General features: G+C 36.0%; 1 protein-coding gene across 1 annotated transcript in view; it reads left to right on the top strand.

Moving 5' to 3' along the window:
* Window positions 1–12,403, top strand: part of LOC103587128 (amyloid beta A4 precursor protein-binding family B member 2-like) — a 119,343-nt gene that overhangs the window by 30,011 nt on the left and 76,929 nt on the right. The window contains exon 3 of the mRNA XM_008568541.1: window positions 5,332–5,438. The gene's annotated coding sequence lies outside the window, so the exon portion shown is untranslated. The remainder of the gene's footprint in view (window positions 1–5,331; window positions 5,439–12,403) is intronic.

The following is a 12,403-nucleotide window of genomic DNA, read 5'->3' as shown; positions in this document are numbered from 1 at the left end:
CGGTACGGGTGCGACACTGAGGGTTGCAATCCCGTTACCGGTCACGAAAAAAGACAAAAAGGAAAAAAAAAAAAGAATGTGTCACAATCTAGATTTGTCTGATTGTAACAATGAGTAGGTACAGATTAAGCATGTTTGGCAAAAATACTATATCATGACTGTGGAGGTACATGTGTTTGATTGTCTTATAGTTGATTATGTCAAGCATCACTTGGAGGAGGTGGTCTGCCTGAGCTCTCCTTCATAAGGATGGATTCCACTCCGCTAGGTAAATGGTAAGTCATCTGTGGGTGATACTCAGAGGCTGTGTGAGTATCTTGTTATACAACAACCATTTCCCTAATGGTTTTAGCATCCATTAATGATCCTTAACTGAGTCAGTTATTCCCTTCTTCATGGTTGCAAAGTGGGATTTTCTTCTCCTATTCCTTTATTTATCAGCCACATGCTTTGTAAAGAGCTTCCCTCTGTCCCCTTTTTTATGAATATCTATGGATTTATGGGTTACTTTTTATTCAATGTGTGATAGTTCATCATCGTTATTCTTTTTTTGCTGTTCAAACTTCCCAACCCCTTCATGGCAGCTCCTATGTCCTTTTGTCATGTCTGTATTAATATTTGAGCACTTGATTGCTTTCTGGCATAGAAAGTAAAAATTACTCTGTTCTTGTACTTTCTTTGCCCCAGGCCCAGACCCACATATTTCTCCAATGAGCTAAGGTATTTAGAAACCAAGATCTGGGTACTTGGGCCTTTCTTTAAAAATGTACATAATCCAGAAAGAGTTAAAAGTCCTTAATCATTTGTTTAAGTCCCCCTCTCCCCCTTCTGCTAAGATTATTCCCATAGTGGCACTGGGAATTTAGATGTTGGAAGGAAAGGACCGATGAAAGGAGGTGGCCATCCAAAGTAAAGGTCTTTGGCCTTTGGACCAGAGGTGGCAGAGGAAATGAGATAGTGCCAGAGACCAATTTAGATTACATTGGAATTCTGCCCATGGAGTGACTAGAGAGCCTGAGAAGATACTTTCTGCTTGTTTTCCAGGTACTCTGAAAATTGATTGCCCTTTTTTATATCTGGTAATAAGAAAATGTATTCCCCTAAGCTATACATATGCTTATTCTTAAAGCAATTTAAGAAATATAGTTTCCATACCAGGAGTTCAGTGTGAGATCCAAGGGTACTTCAAAAAGTTCGTGGAAAAATTCGTACTATCTTTTAATTCTATTTTTCCACGAACTTTTTGAAGTACCCTCATATGTATGTATGGATGTATATTTCAGTATGTCTTCTTCAAAAACTTAAAATTCATAGTTTTTATTTTGAATATTGATAATTGGATATAGTATCTGAATTTGCTTGCTGATTATAATGTTTGGCTGTTAATTATTAAAGTTGCATATGTGCAGAATTTTAGGCAGCAACTTGTGAGAACTTCTGGAATTCAATTTCTCCTCTGTGATCTCTTTTTATTTGTAGTAGTATAATTAAAATGTTCATTTTGTCTTTTCTATTCTTTAAAATAAAACAAAACATGAAGCCAGTAGCTTTTGTTTTAAGTTGATTGGAAACCTGTGAAAATGCTTAAAAATACAAAAACAAATTTGAAATGTAAGGGTTCGTTTTGATGGCTGGCTGGTATGGGGGTAGAGTGGGTAGGGTGGTGTACAGGAATTTGAACCCTTGATTTGGTGTTATGACACCATGCTCTAAACTAACTGCATAAGGGTCTTGTTTTTCGTTTTTCATCTATGTCAGCATTTTTGGAAGTAAAAAGAAAAAACAGACTACTTACTATACCTATTTGTACAGCAGGGATATGGTTGTTATTCATATGTTTCAGATTTTATGAAACAATCTCCCCCGCACCCTCCCCACGATCACTGATTTTTAACCCTTAGCACATTCTTGAGAATGGAGAGACATATTAAAGTAACGACCCTATACCAAATAGTTACTGAGTGTGCAGGGATGCCACGAAGGTTAAATTGCACATGAAAATGGACACGTTATTTAAATGTGCTGCTGGCCAAATGTGGGTGGGTGAACTCAGGTATGTGGTGGCCAAGTTGTTCCAAATTGGCCCTCGATTCCTGTGTACCCTCAACATGCAGTTCCTATGTCATGTCAGTGTGTGAGATTAAACTAAGCACACTCATGACAAGTCACCTTTTTAGGCAAATGGATTATTTTCAAAGTCAAGTTTTGTTGTTGTCAGGAAAATTTTAATATAGCTGAGTTCTTTTGGAGGTTATAAAAAGATCAATCTCTCTTATCCTCCTTTCTATTTAAAACTCCCTAAGTTAGAGGTTCAGCCCCATGCCCGAATTCATCCCTCTCTGTATTTGTTTCATCTTGATCTTGTTTGAAAGGAGCTTTATCCAGAACACAATTTCTTTACTCAGAGCAAAATTTCTTTCAGACATTAAGGCAGCCTGGATACAATTATATAATTAAAAATCTTTCATCTGGACTTTACTAAATCCATGACTGTTTTAGCCAGTAAAGGCAAATTATATTTTGGTCTCTGTTATGGATTTGTATACTTTAAACATTCCTGTTAGGACTATATTTGTCCTTGAAATGTGAGGTAGATAATATTTTCAAGGGTTTGGCCGTATGACTGGACTTATTAATACTTATGACTGATGAGGAAACTTCTGGTGTTACTTGTTCCTGGGTTAGCCTTCATTCTGCTGGGTGGATTCATGTGTGAAATTAAAGTGAGAGTAAAAAGAGGATTTTCCCACCAAATGCAAAATATGAAGAAAGTAAAAATTACTCTGTTCTAGTTCTACCATCTATAATTAGCAGATTTTCTAATGTTGGCATTTTTTTTCCTTCTAGTCTTTTTTCTAGATATAGATACTTTTAAACAAAATTGGGACAATATCAAACATTTTGCTTTATAGTCTGCTTTTCTAATGAATGCTGCTTAAGAACATTTTCCCATTTTATTAAATATTCTATGGATTTTAAAAACTGCTTACTTTTTGTTAGATATTTATATTTTTTAAATTGTTTAAAATGATATTACTTATAATAGAAAACTTCTTTGTGGACATCTTTAGGGGTATCTTGAACTTTTTAAAAGAAAATTCAGAGTCTTTTTTCAGTTTATTGGTTTTAAGGAATGAAAAGTAATTCCATTCAGTTTGTCCTTTCCAGCAATTACAGTTGAGCTCTCTTGTCTGCAAGAATCTATTTTTATAACACCATCATCTTGTTCTTTCAAATGGTGCAGTAACATCTAATTTATTTGATACTGTAAGGGAACTTCTCATAAATAAATTTTTCACATAATTGAAACTGACCCTTAAGTGTCAATACTTTGTAATTGTAAACATCGTGGATGAAAGTCTTTCTAAAATTGTATTACATTGTGTTGCTGTTTTCTTAAACATAATACCAAAATATGAAAATCACAATTTAACCCCTTATGGATAAATCACAAGCATCCTTATAAACACTAGTTATTATAAGTCAGTTCTGCTAAAATATGATATATGTGTTCCTAAAAATCACCATTCTGTACAAAATCATGCAGTAAAACCTACAGCACTAATGGGGAAAAAGGGGATGGGTATATAGCACTCAAAAAACTATCAGTAACAGATTAAAAAATAAAAGATGGGAACTGAATAAAAGTTGTAGCACAGTTTTAATAGTTATTAAGCGGTTAAGAAATATATAAATGATATACAGTAAATATGGCACTTTACCTTGAAAAAGTCTTGATGTTTGCTGTGGACTGCTGTCTTAGAAGGGTTGCAGATGTGAGTTATTGTGAAGTGGTGGAAGATGTACCTGAAAGGGAACAGACATTTGGGGTACTGGATGTGGACAGGTGTGGCTCATAGCACATTGTAGAAACTGAGGTTGCTGGTAGACATTTGATACACGGGTTTTGTGCATTCTGTGTGTCCTTATGTGGCTGGGTTCAGCCTGGCTGTAGTCTTCTGTGATTAGTTTCTTGCAATGAAACCATACATAAACAAACACAAAATTTGAGTTATGCTGAAATTGTTCTCTAGTAACAAACACAAGTATTATAGCAGAACTGAGTGTACTGTGTGGTAATACAGTGATGTCCAGGGGATCACTGAAATGTGAAATTCTGCTTGTCCCTAAGTAGAGTTAATACTTGTAAAACAGAGAAGAGTCTGTCTTAAGATTCGACAGTATATAAATGTTGGCAATAGCAATAACGATTAATGATGCTTATTGGTGTTTGTGGGGTTCTGTTTGCTTCTTAGTTAGGACTGGTTGCTTTAGCAGTACTTCCTGCCTCTTCCTAATTGACTTATTTCTCAATTTCTTGTGCTTGTAAACAAGTTTATGACACTTCTTAGAATTACATTTAACGTAAGGCCTAGAATGGGAGAGCCTGAAGGGTGTACAAACTTTAGGTTACAGGTTACCTGTGCCATCTGCTTTACCTACTTAAAGTATTTTATCTTATTAATAAATTATTACCTATGTATCTATTTGCAGGATTGTTGGCAAAGTAACTTTATATTTTAAGTGAGATTATTAATCATGCAGAATTTTCAGGTTTTCTGTTTTATTAGGAAAAAATTAATGCCACTATCTCTTTCCATTCCTACCTGCAAAAGTGAAGTGTGCTTAAATTGATCCATCTGAAGAGTGTTTAAAAGTTGTTGATAATTTTCTTTGCTGTTGTTCATTTTTATTTACAAGCACTTCTTTGTTTATGAGATGTATGGCAAATGTGGTTTCAGAAGACCTTCCCTCCCAAGTCACAGTATAATTAGAAGTCCATGCCGGCCCGGTGGCTCACTGCTACAGTGCGCCGCTTGGGAGCGCGGCGACGCTCCCGCTGAGGGTTCGGATCCTACATACAGACCGGCCTCTCACTGGCTGAGTGAGGAGCGGGTGCAACACCGAGGGTTGCGATCCTGTTGCCGGTCCCGGTCCGGTCCGGGCGCGACACTGAGGGTTGCAATCCGTTGCCGGTCACAAAAAAAGACAAAAAAAAGGAAAAAAAAAAAAGAAGTCCATATCCTCCCTCAGTTCCTTTTTATGACTCCCAGAGAAAGACATTTTTGCCATGAGTGGTTGCCAAGAAGCCTTGCTAGTTACTGCTTTAGGAACTTTAATAAGATGATAGATCAAAATGCCATCTAGATTTAGAAATCCTTGTTGGTATACTATGAAAGAAAAATAGCTTACATATCTCATCATTTAGGTATTTCAGTGAAATCTTTATTTTAATTATGCAGAGATACTCTGAATAGCAGTGGGGTATTTTGATTTTTAATTTCTTATCTGACTTTGAATCTAAAATTTTTGTCTCTAAACAATTTCTAGATATATTTGGACTGCCTGACCTTCTTTGGGTGATTGCTGTTAATTAACAGATTTTGTGGGAGAAAGGGAGCTTGCCTTCTGAGCTTTATACCAAAGATCTGGGAAAAGTAAGTAATTTTTAACTTTTTAAAAATTCTTATTCTGTTATACTTCTTTCAGAAAGTCAACAATGGGTTTGTGGCTTTTCTATTTCCTTTTATTCTTGGCTTAGTAAATTTTATATGCTTTTATGGGTTTGTAACATGAAAGGGGACTCAGAAAATCTCTTTTTAATAAAAACTTCCAGGAGATTAGGATGACTTTCCGTGTTGTGCCGTTTCTTTTGGGCTTCATAAACTAAGTCCTCAAGATTGTGATAAAACTTTGGTCAGGTTTACAGTTGAATTAAACTTTAAAGATAAGGCAGAGCAATATAGTGTGACAAAAGTGAGTCCAGCTGTCTGAGCTTCAGGTATTCTAGACATTTTGGATAGGCTCTTTGGTTCTGAATTTTTAGAGTAAGAATGAAATCTAATTGACTCTTGTCTGTAGAAAGGAAAGAAAGATGTGGAATCGCTTGTCCAATAAATCCCTCCTGTAGCTTGGTCTTGGAAGAATTGGTGTACCTTTCAATTTTATTGTTTTATTACTTTTTTGAGATACTCTGAGACATTCTAATTGAGACAACTGTATGAATATTTTTGCTGACTATTAGAAAAAATTGCTTGGGGCCTGAAAGTTCAGTTTTATTCCCTGATATTTTTTGAAAAGGTAAAATGGTCCTTAAAGATAATAAAGTCAATCTATTTTTTTGTAGCTACTAATTGGAAGTATGAATGACCAAATGCCCATAAGAATGTATACAAAATATGTACACACATGTGCACATACACTCTAATACACATCTTTTTGTGTTCCAGAAACAATATCATTGACAAAAGAAACTGTTTTCCCATTAAATTACTAGGTAGTTTTCTAAACTTTGTATGCCCATGACTTATAGCTCCTCTCCATTTCTGACAGTACACATGAGCTAGTTGAAATGTGTTTAAAACAAAACAAGACAGAAAAGAACGTTGCTCTGGAGGTTCTACAGAAGCATTAAATAGTAAGATCAGATTTTATAGATTTTATTGTTATATCGTGTTTACTATAAATTTAATTATAATTAAATTGTGTATTATTTTGTAATAATTATAATCAAAGTAAGGGTCTTCAATTATGAAGCTTACTTGAAGTATTTGTACTGAAAAAATATATAACGTGTGTGTATATATACACTGTACATATAAACGGATGTAATTTCTGAGGGCTGTCAAGTTTATGCTAAAACGTAAATTCATTGAAAGAAGGAGTTTGAAAATTTTCATCAAAACCAGTTATTTCTGGTACAGTGAAACATTTGCAGTAGTAAAATATTATTGTCAGTGGAATTTAAAAGAAATTAAGGAATTTATTTAGTTGGACTTCATTGTCTTGTAATCACATATTAGTCTCAAAATAAAGGAAATCCTTTGTGTTGTAGTCGTTATTCCATCTTGGAGGGATATTTGAAAGAATATTATGTTGAAAGCCACCAGTCTGTCCACGGAATGGAATAAAAAGGGCAAAAGAGGGCCGGCCCGGTGGCGCACTCGGTAGAGTGCGGCGCTTGGGAGCGCGGCGGCTCCCCGCCGAGGGTTCGGATCCCATGTAGAGACCGGTCCGCTCACTGGTTGAGCGCAGTGCGGGCACGACACCGAGGGTTGCGATCCTGTTGCCGGTCGCAGTGCGGGTGCGACACTGAGGGTTGCAATCCCATTACTGGTCACGAAAAAAGACAAAAAGGAAAAAAAAAAGGGCAAAAGATTAATTCTCTGAACTCAGGATCCAGATATTTGCAGTTGTTTAGATTGGAAATATAACTTAGCCTCAGAAAGCAAACTACTTAAATTGGCTTTCCAATAATTTAGCATTTCTTTAAAATTTAGTAATACAGTCTCTAGTGAAATATTTTCCTGCCATTATACCAAAATATTCTCTTTTGCAATACATTGTGGCATTATTGTAAAAGTTATCTTTACATTTTATAGAGACAAGGCATCTGTGGACTTTTGCTTACAATAACAAGCTAAAGACAGCCCCTTTGTTATCAGAGGGACTGTGGCAAAAAGATCCGTGCTTACCAAAATCGATGTTACAAGTGAATATTTATATGCACAGAAAGATATTCACAATTCACCTTGCAGAAGTATAATGCACGTAAATCTAGTTCTCAAGAACTTGTTATGTGGAAGTTAACATGAAGGGGTGGAAGGGGAAGAGAAGTCCTTTTGAAATTTATTAAAGTCATGAGAGAATGTTTCTAATAGTACTTTGAAAACTGTAAGGGATACTTAAATGTACTGGTGATGGCTTCTTTTTGGGAAAGGAAGCACACAATTTTAGAGAAAATTCAGAACCCTGTGCAACCTCCACACTTATTTTTAACCTCCTTTTATCCTGTACTTTTATTTTTTTTCTTAATTACATATGTGTTTTCAAAGTTTTCCTTGTTTCAAGAATTTTATTTCATTATTTCCGGAAGATCTCTAGAAACTTGAGTCTGTAATAGTGACAAAATATAGATATACTCTAAAAAAAATTAGCCGTATATTGTTTTAAAAGAAGTAGAGAAAAAAACTTTTATTATTCTATTTAATACATATATGTTTATTTTTATGTTAACACTAAAAGAGTAGTGTATACTACAATTGTTTGTTAACCCATCTTTTCTACTTAACAATAAATAATGAATATTCATGATAATAAATATTTATCTATGACATAGTGAAAGAAAAACAATTGGATGTTGGCCTTTAATTTTAGACTATTTTGGCTTTCAGTTAGAAAAGAGTATAAATATGTGAAATACGTGGTGTAGCTTTTTCATCTGAGTACAGAGAATAGAATAGGATTCACTTTCTATAATCTCTACAGTGTTTACTGTAACCAGACATACTCTGAATAGAAGACTGTGGGACTGAATATGTGTTCAAAATTCTAATGTCCCTGGCTGACAGGTACTGTGTATAAAGCTTTGTGTCTTCGTTGGTCCCTTTTGTTATATTACAATAGTGCAGATGACATATTCCTACCACCTAGCTACCTTAATATTTCTGTGCCTAAGGGAGAATTCTACCTACACATTTCTCTCTCCAAAGAAACTCTAAATACCTCGAAGTGATGGGTACAGAAGGAATATTTGATAGATTTTTAAATAGAATTTATATTTGTAGCAAATTGCAAAAATGTTTTATAGATCTTTGCATGCTTTCTTAATTTTTAGTTCATTTATGAAGCCAGCATTTGTTGAGTGCTGTGTGTGAGATACTGTGTTAGGAGCTCATTACTCAAAGATGAATATGTCCTTGCTTTCAGGAAACTTAATTCGAGTTTCAAATTCAGATACAAACGACTTTTATTCAGCATGTACCATGTGATAAGCAGTGGACTCGTTGTTCTTAGATGAGGTGTTTGGCCATTAAAATTCAGTAATATTTATTGACCCATACCCTCCAAAATAAGGAATAGAATTTTCTAATCTTTACTTTTTTTTCCCTCTCATTATATTTTCTTTAACTTTTGGTACCTGCTGCTACTTGTTAAGTTAAAATAGCAAATAGAAAAAAAAGCTAATAAAAACCTCCAAACATTTAATTGATAAAATGAGAGCAGTGATTTTGAAAGCATGAATGTGTATGTGTGGCACACGTGCATTTTATTTTATATTTGAAAACCTGTATGCATATAATGTTGTCATAATTTCTTCTAGTAGAATAGTTCTTTGTTAACATGATACAGTTAAATACAAGTATATCAAGATTTCATCGTATTTTGCCCTTAGAGTGACTCCATTATTTGAGCAAGTTTGAAAGCTGTAGCATTAAGTCATTTGATCTCCACAATAATTCTGGGGATAGGCAGAGGACTTTCTCCTGAGTGTCAATAATGCCTCAGGAGAAACTCAGGGGAAAGTAACTTTCTCAAACTCACACAGCTAGAATATGTTTGAGTCAGGATTCCAGTTCTGGTCCATTGAACTTCAAAGCTATGCAGTATCCTCCTAACTCCCATGAACTGGTGGGGAAGGCAAACTCACAAATGCTGGGGGTCTGCCAGGGAAGGGGCAGTCATTTCAGCTGAGAAATTGGGAAATGTGTGCACTGCATTGAAGACCAGGCATTGAAATAAGTATTTGGGGCTGAGTTAGAAGACTGAGAGAAAGGGGGAGAATAGCAAGGGCTGTAGAAAAAGCACATGCCTGGCATGAAGGGATGGGAACTCATGGCACATCCAGAGAGCAGCAAGAACTCCACTGTGGCTGGGCTCTGCAGCATGTTGGAGAGCAGAGCAGGCTCTGAGATGGACAAGGCTGCTTGATGCCAGAGTTAGGAGGGCTACACGTGTGCCATGCTGGAGACTTGGGGTTTCTGAACAATGAATAGCCATCCAGAATTTTAAAGTAGGAGAAATAACAATTAGATGGGAGTTTTACAGAGATCACGTGGGCAGTAGTGTGGAATGTAATCTGGAAAAGAGAAAACTGGAGGCTGGAGACCCAGGGCCACCACGTGAGGTTGTGTAGGTTGTTCACTGTACAAGTGTATGTGTGAGCAGTGGCTTAGGGACTGGAAACCATTCAGCATGTTACTCAGCAAGCTGTACACTCTTGGAGCTGGGCCTGCCCAAAGAGAGCACCTTTTGAAATTTGTACAAGATGCTCTACTTGCCTTTTAATTGTTTATAAATAATAGGAGGAATTAGACAACTAAAGAAATAATAATGTATGTTAGGGCCCGAGAATCTGGAGGTGAATGTGGTAGGCTGTTTACTGTGTGTCGTTGGGCATGTTCCCCATCCTCTGAAAGCCTGTTTTCTCATCTTTAAAGGAGAGTTAATAATAGGTTCTAGAGGGGCTCTGGACAGATCAGTTAAGGGGCATTGGCAAGAGAAGGAGCAAGACATGAGAGATAGAGAAATGATAGGTCTAGGACTGGAAGCCACCACTAGCAGTCATTTAACTCTGAGAGTGTGCAGGGAATGTACTAAAAGCTGTACATGTTTTATCTTATTTAATCCTGTATTGGCTCTGAGTGGCAGATGTTATTACCCCATTTTCAAGATTTTGAAACTGAGGCCCAGGCAGGTTAAATAACTTGTCTAATGTCACACAGCTAAGGAGTGATGTAGTCAGTACTTGAACCCAGGACTGCGTGATTCTCACATGGATGTTCTTAACCAGTTTGCCATGCAAAAGAAGTCACCTTTTAGAAAAGAAGTACTCTTTTCTATATGTTGAATCCTTTAATATCCTCCTTGAATTTCTGATTTTATCTTTTATTGTTTTTAACTTGAATTGGGCCATAATTATTTATATAATGTTTAATTTGATTTTAGTAAAAATCTAAGGGCTGGGATCAGGTTCCATTAATTTTTTTGTCTTCCACAGTTCCTTGTTCAATAAAATATGGTTGGTAAAATGAATAATCTCTAAGATTCCTTCTATTTCCTAAAATTAAATCATTTTTATTTTATATTATAACAATATGTAATATTGCTATACTATTATTATTCATTATTATACATTATATGTATAAAAAGCTTCAGTTGCAGTTATAGTCCAGTAGAACATACAAAGGGCTCCTTGGATGTTAGTTTTGTATTTGGATTGATGGCTTAAGTTTCAGGATATTCCTTATTGCCATTTTATCTGAAAAATAATTTGTGACTTGCTATCAAAGACTTAAACCCGGACCAAAATGCACTTCTTGCAAGTCCTTTGTGGACCTCAGTTTGTAAACTCACGTGAAACCCTTGTGTTGATTTTCACTCTTCTTTTTTCCTTATTATGTATTTTTTTAATTGACAAAAATTATGTATATTTGTGGTGTATAGCAGGATATTTTGAAATATGTATACACTGTGGAATGGCTACATCAAGCTAATTAGCATATGCATTACCTCATGTACTTCTGCTGGCAGTTACTCATGTTTGGTCTCTGCTGGACTCAGATTTAGACAACATACATGCTTTCTTAGTTCAGGGCAGGCAATTATCAGAGAGGCCCTGGGTCAGCCTGCATCGATTTGTATTCCACCTCTTCTCTTATGAACTCTGTAACCATTGGCAAGAAAGAGTCTGGAAAATGAGGATGGATAAGGAAAACAGGTTGTGGTAGTAAATTCATGTACCTGCTTCACTGGGGATTTAGAAGAAAAAATCCTCATCCAGATGTGAGCCGCTTTTGTTCAGATAGTCTTCAAAGGAGGCCAAAATTGTGAGCTTATAACGAAATTTAACACCTTAATATTACAGCCCATATTTATCCCAGGGTGACCCTTTGCATCATAAACCAGAGCTCACATTTTCTTGCAACTACTGCATCTACGTCATGGACTGTAAAGAGGTAGTTTTGGCTTTATTTCATGCTGTACATGCCTGAGTAAAGTAGGAAATGATGGCTTTTAAGAAAATGGAAAATGTTATTTGAGATCAACATTGCTTTTGGGCTTTGAAAAACTCTGGGGTTTCTTTCATTTTCCAGGAGAGTAACACAAATGAGCTGTGAGAAAGGAAACCAAACCGTAGGGAAAGTTTCATAGCTCGTGTGTGCCGTTATTACTGGAAAAGAAGAAGGTAAGGGCCTCTAAATAGCTCTCTAGCCTCAGTAGACAGTAAGTTCAGGTGTTCTGGAAATAGAACACAAGGGAGCTTCTATTCCCATTGGCCATTGCTTGGCCTGAAGGAGAAGTGAAACAGCAGTAGAATGGGTCTCAAACGTCGCCGTACAGCAAAACCAAATTATTCCTGTGCCAGGGTTTATTTTCTTTCATAAATTTAAAGTTGCATAAAACTTGTGATGTTTTTCCCTTTTGAGGTTTTACATCTTAGATTACTGGAAGAGCAAACAGAGTTGAATGAAAACTCTATTCAGACCAAATCTTATTCTTGTAGTCTGTGGCTGCTTAATTTTGTACTCTAAGGTAAGGGCAAACTTGACCTATGCATTCTTGACAGTGAAAAGCAGGAGCAAAAGAGCTGAGTTTAAAAAACATTTTCAGGGTTACCTTC

This window comes from Galeopterus variegatus, unplaced genomic scaffold (assembly GCF_000696425.1).
Source record: "Galeopterus variegatus unplaced genomic scaffold, G_variegatus-3.0.2 Scaffold421, whole genome shotgun sequence".
In the NCBI taxonomy this organism is placed as follows: domain Eukaryota; kingdom Metazoa; phylum Chordata; class Mammalia; order Dermoptera; family Cynocephalidae; genus Galeopterus; species Galeopterus variegatus.
This window is presented reverse-complemented; position numbering and strand designations above follow the sequence as displayed.